General features: G+C 47.8%; 1 long non-coding RNA gene across 1 annotated transcript in view; it reads left to right on the top strand.

The window, feature by feature from the left end:
* Positions 1–3308: 3308 nt before the first annotated feature.
* Positions 3309–12369, top strand: part of LOC109296917 — a 386887-nt gene continuing 377826 nt past the window's right edge. Inside the window, exon 1 of the long non-coding RNA XR_002097096.1 lies at positions 3309–3339. This is a non-coding gene — a long non-coding RNA (uncharacterized LOC109296917). The remainder of the gene's footprint in view (positions 3340–12369) is intronic.

Below are 12369 nucleotides of genomic sequence, written 5' to 3'. Positions count from 1 at the left end.
AGCCTTTTAAGAGCCTGGGACAAGAGAAGCTGCCAGCCGCGTTGGCCTGGGGCTAGCCTGAGGGTAGTCCCCGGGTGATGGGGCTGATTGGGAGCAAATTTGCTCCTTGTCAGCATCTACACATGCATTATTGTATAGTAACTACTCCACAGTTAATTTGCAAATTAACCACAGAGTAGACCAAATTACTCGGGCTGTGCAAAATTTCACTGGCAGTTTCATTTTGATGCTTTTTCAACTCATTTCAAGCTCAAAACAGCCAAATCAAAATGAAACAGAGCTTCAAAATGAAAGGAGGCAAGTCGAAACATTTCAAAAATTTCAAAACGTTTAAAGTTTCAAAGCTCAAGCTGGGCTTGCCTGCAGGGAGACAGAAACTAATGTAAGGAGGGGGGCAGGGAAGGACTGCTCTAATATTGACCGTGTAGCTGGCCAGTGACTATCATCCTTTCCTGAGGTCCCTTCCAATTCCAGTGCTCTGGGGGAGGGATGGGAAAACTGCATAAAAGGCAGCATTGTTTGAACTGCCCTGCTTTCTGCCTAGGTGTCAATTGAGTGAGAGCGCATCTTAACATACACACAGTGTCACCCACCCATGTCACGAGTTTTGCCTGTCAGCAGCCAGAGGTGCAGGGCCCCAGAACCCCAAAGCCCCTGCACCTATCTCCTTGACAGCTGGCAGGCTTCATGGCCTCAGCAGGGGCTAGCAATCCTGAAGCTTTCACCCTGCTGCGCCTTAACACACACAGTGTCACCCACGTCATGAGTTTTGCTTGTCAGCATCTTGAGGTGCAGCTTCCCCAAAACCCCTGCACCTGTCTCCTTGAAAGCTGGCAGGCTTTGTAGCCTCAGCAGGGGCTAGCAGGCCTGCAGTTTTGGCCCCACTGTGGCTTAACACATAGCATGACATGAGTGTTGCTTTCAAGAATCTGAGGTGGAGTTTCCCTGAGTTTCCCTGCTCTGTAGCTTGGCAGGTTTCGTGCTCTCAAAAGGGGCTACTATTCCTCAAGTTTAATCCAAATCAGGCTAGAAATGACAAAGTTGTAGGCTGTTTCAAGCTTTCCCATTATTGCCTATGGGCAAAATGTTGAAACAGCAAAACTGTTTCGATGAAACAAAATGGAACATCAGGTTTGAACTGAAATGGAATTCGAAATGAAACACTGTTCTGTTGAAACGCAAATTGAAATGGAATAGCGCCATTTCACACAGCCCTACAAATTACAGCCAAGTAAGCATGTCCACATATAGATGGTGAAATTTACTGCACAGTAATTTTGTCTACTGCTCAGTAAAGCATCTCTTGTAGATTGTAAAGTTGTAAATCTGATTCCAGGTTATGATTGTCTTCCCTTCAAGGAGTTCTAATATGTGATAGCTTTATTGCGTCAAGGTCTGCGCAGTCATCTCATCTTTGTTGTCATCTTTTCCCTTTCCTGAGACACTAAATCCTACCAGAAGAATGTGCAATGCAACCTTGGAGCTCAAAAACAATTGTGTGAAAATAAAAAAAGTAATCATACAGATTAGGATTTGGAAGATCTAGGTTTAATTTTGAAGGTTAAATTAAATCTTTAGAAGTTGCTCCATTGTCCTGTGACACACCTTCCCTCTGTAAAATGGGAATAATACTTCTTACCATAGAGGTGTGCTGTGTAGCTAAATCCTTTAGTACTTCACTGATATTCAGATGGGGCTTCATCCATCTGAATGAGCAATCCTTACCCCTCTGAGTAGTTCTTTAAAGTGGTATTTCCTTTACCTTTACATGAGTGATTTTACCCTTTTAAGCTTAGCAGGGAAGTAGTATTAATGAGTTAGGAGTATGACTGAAAAAGCCCAAATAAAATTGGGTTCGAAGTCAAAAGCAAACCAGCTATAAAAGAAGAGATGTTGTCTTGCAGTGGTGCTGAACGACCTTAAGAAATTTTAAGCAACTTCTTTAAAGTAGTGCAGGTAACTTGCCAAAAATATTTTGCCGAGCTTATAGTAAGATCCCATTTGTACTGATCTTGAATGTATTCATTAGGTTGGCCATGAAATACAAGCCTGAGGAAAACACTAACATGTGAATGTCTGAGGTTTCCAAAAGCAAGACCTCATGTGGACTGTGAACATCATCTTGAAGAATTCAGCACCATAAATCTAAGCTTAATGATTTTTGAGGGGAGGGAAGCCTGTATCTCTGGGAAAGAAGAAACAGAAAAAGAAGGAAAAGGAAAGGAGCTTGCAGCTTGCAACTGATAGCATGAAGAAAGATCCATAAAAACATCAAGCATCAAAGCCCAACATGTTAAATGCTTGCCAAGCTAATGCAGAACCCTGACTGAAGCATATTACCCTTGCCTTTACACAAATCAAAGGTAATTGGACCCCTTTAAGATTGGCAGGATGTGGTATTAATAGGTAAGGAGGAAGTATGAATGAAGTTGCCCCAACAGAATTTTGCAGCTTTATTTCTAACTGGTGTGTGATAAGGAAAGAAACTGGAACAAAAATGACACATGAAGAATGGCTCAGTTCCTTCTCCTGCCTACCAGAGTGCCCTTAATCACTAGGCTACGGGGTATTTTGGGGTAGGGTTCTCTTACTACCTCCAGTAAAGCTGTTCCACATAGCATATTGACAGGAGAGGGAGGAAGACTGAATGAGTGGTAAAAGAGCTGGGTAGTGCATGTGGTGGTAGTATGCGCTGCCCAGAACTGGAGCCTGGCCAAGCTCCAGCTGCCAGCCAGGCTCTGCACACCTGGATTGCCACAGCTGGAGCCCTGGGAGGCCCCCAGGACCCCAGGTAAGGCTGTCAGGGCAGAGATTTCAAATAGGAATTTGCAGCACCAAAACTATTCTGACCTGTTATGGTCTTTTTGAGGTCTTTGCAACAGAAGAATTACTCTAATATTTTTTCTTTATTCGAAAATTGAACAGGTAGGACTCCAGAGCCAAACAAGTACTGCAGAATGTAATACTATGTATCCTCGTTAAGTGACAAGTATATCACTTTCTTAATTGATGTATTCTGCTTCCTAGATGGTATGTCACAGTTGAAAAGCAAGCTTGTGGAATGCCTTCTGTTTTGCAAAGAGGAGAGTGACACCTGTCTTGAAATGCTCTAAAAGTCTTTCTCTAAGAGAATCCAGCATGTGTTGCACTTTATCATAGTGTCTGTCTGCTGCTGGCATGGAAACCATGCTGCTGCTGTTGCAATGGCTAGCCTGCTTGCTCCTGGCTACTCAGTAGAAGCCCTGTGTATCCAGCCAGAACTTCACAAAGGGGACATATACATGTTGCCCTATGGCAACATTATTACTGTACCATGCTTTACTATTTCCTTTTGGTACTGTGCTGTACATGCTCGCCACAGTTATTTTTAGCGGCTACTTTGCTGTAGTGGCACACTAAAATGGGGGAGCGTACCATTATGGCGAAGTAGCTGCTGGTGACATGTAGACACCCGTGATTGCTACATCACTGTAGTGCATTGCTACAGCAATTTAGTGCAACATTTAGACAGGCCCATTGGCTGGAAGATCTTTCTCGAGAGCAGAGAAGAGAGAAGCAGATTCATACAAGTGGTATAAAAAGAAAGTGATGGGAAAATTCTGGCTTCAGGCTGCGGTCAGATTTGAACTTTGAGCCAGGCAATATTTTGATGCATGATTTATTTGCTGAAAAAGATGTTTTTTGGGGTGACATGAATTCAGTTCAATTATAGAGAGATGATGCGATCACTACAGCAGCACTATATCATCCAGGGTCGGAATGCTGGCTGGGAACTAAACACTTCTACCAGTCAGAGCCAAAAGGAGAAATAGTGTCTGAGGTGAGGGGAGCAATGAGGATGAGGGACTACACAGGCCAGCTATGATAGCAGGGCTCCAGAGATTGCCACAGAGCAGACTCAGATTTCCAGGGAGCTAACAGAGTACTTTCCTAACCTAGTTACAGCTTTACAGGGCGGCTGTGACTTAAAGCCTGTGGGTTCTGTGGTGTCCCAACAAGCTGGAAATTAGATCAAAACCCAAACATTTTAAAGAATTAATTAAAATATGAAAAGGAATCAGATGCTGAACACAATGTCCCTTGTGCTGTTGGATGGGGTATTACATTTATTTCCTTATGGACTGTGCCTGTATTTTCAATGTGTTTTGGAATTTTTATTGAAAATACATTGAGGCACCACAGAAGGAATCTGGAGCCCTTGGATGCTAAATAGGAGAGAGAGAGAGAGAGAGAGAGAGAGAGAGGAAGCTTTCAGCACTTTGTGGGGCAGAGGACTATAGGCTGAGGCTAATTGGAGGTTTCCACTAAATTGATTGGTATTTAGCACAGTATGAGTCCTCCACTAGGCTGCTCTTTCATTTGTTCACTTTTGAAAATAAAATTAGGCTAAATACTTTCTTTGCATATTAATGCTACTTTTTCCAGACATTCAGAAACTACAAAGGGCCTTATGCTGCTTGCATTTGCCTTATGTGACTTGGCCAGATTTAGAGGGAGATCTGGGCACCTGGGGAATGTCAACACCAGCTTCTCAGTCTGCCTGGGACCACCACCAAGAGGCATGCCTTGTCCAAGCCCTGCTCTCATATACCAGCTCTCAGAAAGGAGGCAGCATCCCTTTACAGTGGCACTGAGGCTGTCCAAGGAGTAAGCCTGAGATGCAGAGCCTGAGAGTGGCACTGGGGCATGTGCTCAGCACCACTCTTAGCCACTGCTCAGGGTTCCTTGTGCATGATGAATATGTGGGTAATGCTTCTTGGCTGTGGTGCCTGGCACTGCATGGAGGTGGTTTAGACACAGTGATAGTATAGATAAGCCCTCTCTTATTCAGAATCTTTCAGCCTAGGAGGTACACAAATGTCTTTCTCCTGCCAAGGCCAGCATGAGGTCCCAGACAATATTGGTAAATAGGCATCTAGGTTTGTTTGGAAACCCCACATTTATAAATCTGGCATGTGGACACTAAGAGACCCATGGACTTCAAATGGAGAATTAGGTTGGATACTTAGCTGAGGATGATGTCAAATTGCTGAGGAATTGGCCTGTTATTGGCTAAGAAAATCAGCTATTACAAAATGAGTTTGAACATTAGACAGTGTTAATTATGTAGATCTAGTAAACCATGTAACATTAACTACATACAGCTACATGTATTATAACCTCCAGTTAATGTGAATGTGCTGGATAGCATGTGAAGGAGCTACTTGATAGAATCTACCACCAGGTTCTTTATTATATATAGCAAGGCTACTACTGACTATTTTGTGTATATATAATATAGATTAGTGTTTCGGACAGATTGAAACACTTTCTAACGATCAAGGGGAAGGTTTTCTCCTGCCTCATCATACTGCTTTTAGTTTAATTTTTCTTATAAAATGCAGATGTTTCAATTCTCTTTAAATGCTACTAAACTTGAGTCTATAATGCTCTTTCTATTTCCTTTTTAATTGCTCTGCAAGTTTTTAGTCACTTGGTTCAAAACAGCTGAGGCTATCTCTGTATGCAGCACTTTGTTTATAGTGAACATGCAATAATCAAATCACCCTGTCAAAATATAACTGGGGTGGAATTACATTTGCCCATAAAGAATTCACAGGTCATAGAAAATTTGCATCTTGAATCTTTCAAAGCAATTCCTTGTAACTTCTCATTATTAGGAAATTTATTCTAGATGACTAAGGACTAATAATGAGGATTAATTATATACTGTAATGATCAATCAGTTTTGAAGACATTTGGCTAGCTGAGGCTGAAGGGTACAAGTGATAAGGGTAGGACTTTTTTAACCTCTTGCTAGTATCAGTTTTTCTACGTAGGAGCTAAATACACTAGTGGACAGAAAGCTTATTCTTTTGAATTCTGTGCATGTGCAGTGCAGGGATACTGCAGACAGTGAGCCCACCACTGATGTTGGGGGCACCAGTACCACACAGCAGCAGGGAGTCTGGGTCTCTGAAGCCCTGGCTGACTGCCTTCTCACCCTTGGGGACTGGGAGCTCTCCGTGGATGAGCAGGGCAGAGGGCTTTGAGAGTGTCCATGCTCTGGCACCAGGCAATGGATGTCCAACCCCAGGCTCTTCTGGTCCGGCATCTTAGACAGTGATGCCCACAGCCTTGGCTGCTTGGACACCATCCCCCACTCTCCCCCAATCCCTCGAGGGGCACACACCAGGATGTGGGGAAATCTGGTGCAGGGAAAGAAACATACCTCAGTTTACAAAGTTGCAGTTTCCAAATTTTCCTTGTTTTTAATAAAGAAACCCTGTTGAATGTTGCCATGTCTCAACCCGGTCCCTCTTTCCATTGATGCAAACCAGCAAACCTTTGAAGGGGGAGGAGAAGGTTTCTGAAAGGGGCAAAATAACCTGGAGGGGAAGTTAGGGTAGGGAACAGGGAGGGGGTTGGTGGGAATGCTGCAGGGTCAGAAGCTTGGAGAGGAGGCACAGGGCTTTTAGACCTGGCACACTATTACCTAGACCTGGGAGTGAAGACCAGGGACTTCTTCATGTAGGAGCTGGACAGGTTGGTGATCCCAGACCCACTGTCTGCCTGAGAAGGCTGTAGGGAGGGAGCAGGAGGTGGCTCTAGTGCCAGAGGAAGCAGGCTGTGGGGTGGGAAGCATCATCCCAGCAGGGGTTGTGGAGCTCCTGTGCTCCCCTTTCTCCCACCCCCAGGGCCCAATTTCCCTCTGCAGGGATTCCAACCCTGCAACCCTCAGCCACACCTGGGACCCACCGCATGTCATGTGGCAAGACCAAGCCTGTGGGCTGCTCATCCCTGCCATGGCTGAGGCAGTCCCACACAGCAGGACCAGAAGAGGGGTTGCAGGGAGTAGACTAGATCCCCTGAGCCCTTCCACCTCGTGAGCAGATGAGCCGGGGCAGATGCACTCCAATGCCAGCCACAGTCCCAGTGACAGCCTGGCCTAGTGGTCTGTTCTCTCCCCCCATTTATGAGCACCCCTCCGTTCTTGCTAGACTGTCCTGGAACTGCATGGGGGCCTGTGCAACCACCAGAGCTAGGAGTGGCATGGATCGACTCTGGGAGGGGGTGATGACATGGATGGCCCTGGCATCAGGGTCCAGGCACTCTGGTCCCACTCCCTTCACCCACTGCTGTTTGCCAGAGCAGTCCCTACCAGGGGCCTGCATACTTGTCTGGATTATGCGTCACTCGCTCCCTCATACCACTCCTCCCATCTTGGGTCTGCCTTCTACTCTGGTAGCTCCCAGTCAGGGCATGGTGGGGACCATTCCCCCACAAATATAAGGCTCCATCTTATAGGACTCCCCTTTCCCCCCTCGCACAGGCGGTGTTTTTGCAGTTTGACAGGGGAGACACAGAGCCTTTGAGTGAATTTACAACTTTTGCAGATAAAATGAGGTATAAGGGGGCCATCTCAGACCCTCCCAGCACTTGCCTGGGCACTCATTCAGAGACAGCAAAGTAGCTATGGTAAGTCCCATAGGTGATGCATAGGGGAGGGTACAAGGGGCACATGCCCCTCCCTGAGAGTACTGGTGTCCCTACTGACAGTGAGTGGTAGGAGGGCACAGACAGCGCTTATGCCCCCCCTAAAATTGGCTCCACTGGTGGAACATCGACAGTAGAAGTGCTGCATGTGGAAGTGCTGGCACTTCCGCTGCTGCCATGCTACTGGTGCACTCTGTGATCAGCCGCTGGGGGACCCCTGCTTCCCATCTGGCTGGCACCAGTCGCCCATGTTAAGTCCTCTGTCTGGGTCTTTCCCCCACCTGGGGTTGGAAGCTGTACTGCTGTTCTCCATTTGGCACAGCAGAGATCAGGGTCTCAGGCGTGCCATGGGTGGGCAGCTGGCCCTGCAGTTGTGCTAGGACAGGTTGCTGGGGAGGAAGGGGATTTGCACCTCTCCAAGAACTGTCAGGCACCTACTCCACTCCCTCTGAGGGTCCAGGGACCTAGGGTCCTGAAGGGACTTGGACCATCCCCAGAGCAGGCAGGAACTGACCACTCCAGGGAATGCTGGTGGAGCTCTTACACCACCAGCTATCCCCACCCTTCCCTTACGAGAGGATTTTCAGCACTGTCTCTGTGTAGGAGCAGTACTTAACTCCCAACATTTCTCTGTTGAAAGTCAGCCAGGCCCAGAGGGATGAGCTTTACTACTACTCTTGGGGAAACACCATGCCCTGCTTCTGTTGTAGGCTATGTTCCCCTGGGAGATGCTCAGCAGCCAGAGGGGGGTTGTCTGCTTTGAAGGTACATAGGGGAAGCATAGGTTGTCATTCAGTGTGAGAATCCACCTTGCATGCTCTGATGAGCTGACACTACTGGATGAGTTTGCAATCACAACTATTGACATAGTGCTGAATCCATGACCTGACCCAGAGAAAAGTTCCCTATACCCCAGTTCCTTAAGAAGAGTCCTGCCATATGCTGCCCTTGACTTTCCTTGGTTATTTTTCTGCTTTGAATGGAGGGAGTGAGGGTGAGGGTTGCTTCTCTTTCATGGATTGAAAAGGGGTGGGACGCTGTCTGGAACCAGGATGAGAGCTGTGCTTGTGGGAGTGGGTGTGGGGGTTGCTTGAGGGGTCAGTACAGTGACTGCCTGCTCTGTGAGACTCAGGGTCTCCTGGCATCCACAGGCTTTCCCCAGGGATCAGATCAGATTGGCGGTGACATGCTAGAATGCCATTTGCAAGCCTCTCCAGATGCATGACTGAAAAGTCATGCTGGCAGCAGGACCAAATCAGTTGAGATAATGGTTCCCATATAGGACTCCTGCCATCATATCTGTGCCTTTCTTCATCTGGAAGGAGGGAGGAAGCAGGGTTCTTTAGTAAGGGAGGATTTTTATCATTCCTCCTGTACTGCAGCTCTAGTGGTTCTCATAGGTAGCTGCATGTTATCTCCTGTTTCTGACGTTGTTCCCCTCTGCCACCTAGCCCCATGGTGCTACCAACTGGGGCAAGTTGCCAAGTACTGGAACTTGTACCTGTTTCTTATGCTTTGCTGGCAGAGCTCAATAAACTCTTTTAGTGCCTTTCCATGACAGCAAAGTATTTGGAGGTGGGCGGGATGCTGTTTCAGCACCAGTGCTTTGGGCAGGTGGTAGGAGGCTCAGCTTTTCCCAGTAGCTGAGTATGGCTCTGAGATAAGGCAGGGAGCTGTGAATGAGGCAGATTTATATTCCCACAGAATGAAAGAAATGAGAGATGGGATGTGAACTGCTCAAAACCAGGGTGGGGGGGGTGGAACTAGGCACTTTGGCTGTGCTCCAAGAAGGGAGAGAGGGAAGAGGAGGGAAGGGGAGGGAAGTGGGTGACTGGTCCACCCAGTGCTGAAAGTCCAAAATCTCAAGCAATTAGTAGCCTTGGACCTTGCATTTTGAGCAGTCAGGGTGGAGAGATTCATTGTCTTCCCCAACACCTGTCCAACCCCACACTGGGCCCATCCCAGACTTCTCAGTCGCAACAGCCTGGGAGAGCGCTGTGACCAAAGGGATGGCCTGTAGTGGCTTCAGGTCCCTTGGGGGCTGGGCGAGGTTGGAGGGGGAAGGCCAGTGGGGTGGGTCCAGTGACCACCTTCTGGAGACAGGCTTGCACTGAGGGCTTTGGGCTCAGGTAGCTGGCATCATTGTGCCACTACCTGTCTGCCTCAAAGGCTGTGGGCACAGCCCATCCACTCTCCTTCTCCTCCCATATTCTCTCCCTGATGCCTGGGTCCCCATCATGGCCACATGAAGTAGGGTACAGCCATACCATCTCAGGCAGCACAGCATCCTCAGTCAGTGACTGAGTTACTGTACTGGTTGTGGAAGCCTGGGAGGTACTCTGCATGTCTGGAAGAGGGGAAGTAAGGAGGTGTCAGAGGAGTGGGAGTGGAACACTAATGGTAGCTGTGTCAGGAACAGTGTCCTGGGGACTGCGTGTTTGGCCACAGTCCATGTGGTCAAGGATCAGGGTGAGGGCTCCTGCAAGGTGGAGAGAACACACTGGGGCTCCAGGTCCTGGGTCTTGACTTCTGTGGTCTTGGAGCATTATTCCCATTCCTGTACACTGTGCTCCCTGCTCTCAACAATACCCAGGAAGATATCAAGGGAGCTTAGGTCCATCTGCATCTGCATCTGTATCTGTAACTGTAACTCTGGACCTGTGCTGATTCAGGGATCAGCACCAATGGACCAGAGTCTTTGGGGGCTGTCAGCAGACCTTGTGCCCTATGGACCCCAGGGCCCTGCTCCTGGGTACCCAGTTGTTCCATTGTCTTGGGGCCTCCCTTCTCTTTCTCCTGTGGTGGGGGGTCCCTGACAGTGACTCCTGCCCCCTGCTGGTGCTGTAGGTGTCCAGGGTGACAATGGCCCTCTCTGTAACAAGAAAAAAGGACAGCTCTTTGTAGAAGGGCCTGCTCTTTCTCCTGGCCCCAGACTTTTTGTTGCCATCATGCATATACTTGTACTGGATCTTCATCCATTTTGTCTTGGCCTGGCACTACAGCCAGTCCCTGTTGTGGCCTCACGCTTGCTTCTGTTGGACAGTGCACTTGAATACATCTCTATTGTGATGTCCTTTGTGGAGGTGGTGCGAGGTGTCCTCTTCACCCCAGATGTCAACAAGATCTTGCATCACCAGTAGTATCAGTTGTGTAACCAGGGTTGGGTAGAGAAGAAGGACAAGAAATATTCTTCCATGGTCCACAGCAGTTCCTGTGAGGGGGTCTCTATGTCTGTGGCTGTATGAGTCCAGCTGCAGGGGGAAGGATGGATGGATGGATGGATGGAAGCAAGTGTGGATGGATGGAGGAAGTGGTGGGTGCACATAGGTGTGGGTCCTTGTGCATTGCTCTCCCTCTCACTGCATCTGGGTGCAACCACTTCTCCAGAGTGACCAGGAATCCACTGGCCTGACCACCTCCAAGAATTTGAATTTTCCAGGGACTTCCAGAAAACACTTCATGGTGCTGGAAATGCCCCATGTCCCAGCCTGGAAATTTCCAGTGTCCTCTACCTGCAACCTCAGGCAGTTAGCCATGTCCCACCTGGTCCTGAAGTTTCCAGGGGCATCCAGCTGCTTGCTCCAGCTTGGATGCTCACTACCCCACCCTTCTTTCACCCTAGTATTTCAGGACCCTGTAGCTTCAGGTCAAAAAAACCTTATAGCACCCCAAAAGTAAGCCCGGTATAGATACCAACCTTAGGTAAGCCCAGTATAGATACCAACCCACCAACAGTTTGAGCTGACCTAGTAAAGGGGCACCTGGAGGGGTTGAATGTATTTAAGTCAACAGGTCCTGATGATCTCCATCCTAGGGTACTTAGGGAATTAGCTGGAGTCATAGTGGAGCCACTGGCACAGCTGTTTGAGCACTCATGGCACTCAGGACAGGTCCCGGAGGATTGGAAAAGGGCCATTGTGGTCCCTATTTTCAAGAAGGGGCGGAAGGAGGAACCAGGTAACTATAGGCCACTTAATCTCACCTCTATCCTTGGCAAGACCTTTGAGAAAATTGTTAAGGATTACATTTGTGGGGGACCAGCACGTAAAATGATGCTAAGGGGCAATTGGCATGGGTTTATATCAGGCAGATCCTGCCTGACTAACCTGGTTTCATTTTATGACTGGGTCACAAAATGCTTGGATGAAGGAACAGAAGTTGATGTTATTTACTGAAATTTTAAAAAGGCCTTTGACACATTGTCACACCCAATTCTTACAAATAAACTAAACAGTTGCAATGTAGATTATTACACAGTCTGGTGGGTGGAAAATTGGCTTATGGGACACACCCAGAGAGCGGTGGTGGATGGGTTGGTTTCTACCTGGAGAAATGTAGGCAGCAGAGTACCCCAAGGCTCTGTCCTGGGACAGGTATTGTTCAATATCTTCATTAGTGACTTGGACAAGGGAGCAGAAAGCACTGTGTCCAAGTTTGCTGAAGACACCAAACTAAGGGTGAGGTATATAAACTAGATGGCAGGGAGTGAATCCAGGCTGATTTGGACAAGCTGGGAAATGGGCCAAACAGAATAGGATGCAGTTTAACAAGGATAAGTGTCATGTGTTGCACCTGTGGAGGAGAAATCATCAACACTCCTATAGCCTGGGAGGTACCACACTAAGTAGCACAACTGCAGAAAGGGATCTTGGCGTTGTAGTTGACTCCAAAATGAACATGAGTCACCGGTGTGATGAGGTAATAAGCAAAGCACTTTTCTTGCATAAGTAGGTGCATCACAAACAGGTCTAGGGACGTGATACTTCCCCTCTATGTGGCAATGGTTAGGCTGCAGCTGGAGTACTGCATGAAGTTTTGTGTGCTGCACTTCGGGAGGGCTGTGGATGGCCTGGAGGAGGGCCCCTCATCTCGTTAAAGGCCTACAGAAAAAAC

This window comes from Gavialis gangeticus, unplaced genomic scaffold (assembly GCF_001723915.1).
Source record: "Gavialis gangeticus isolate Ggan-Ray unplaced genomic scaffold, GavGan_comp1, whole genome shotgun sequence".
NCBI classification, from domain to species: domain Eukaryota; kingdom Metazoa; phylum Chordata; order Crocodylia; family Gavialidae; genus Gavialis; species Gavialis gangeticus.
Note: the sequence above shows the minus strand (reverse complement) of the source record. Positions and strands in the feature narration are given on the sequence as shown.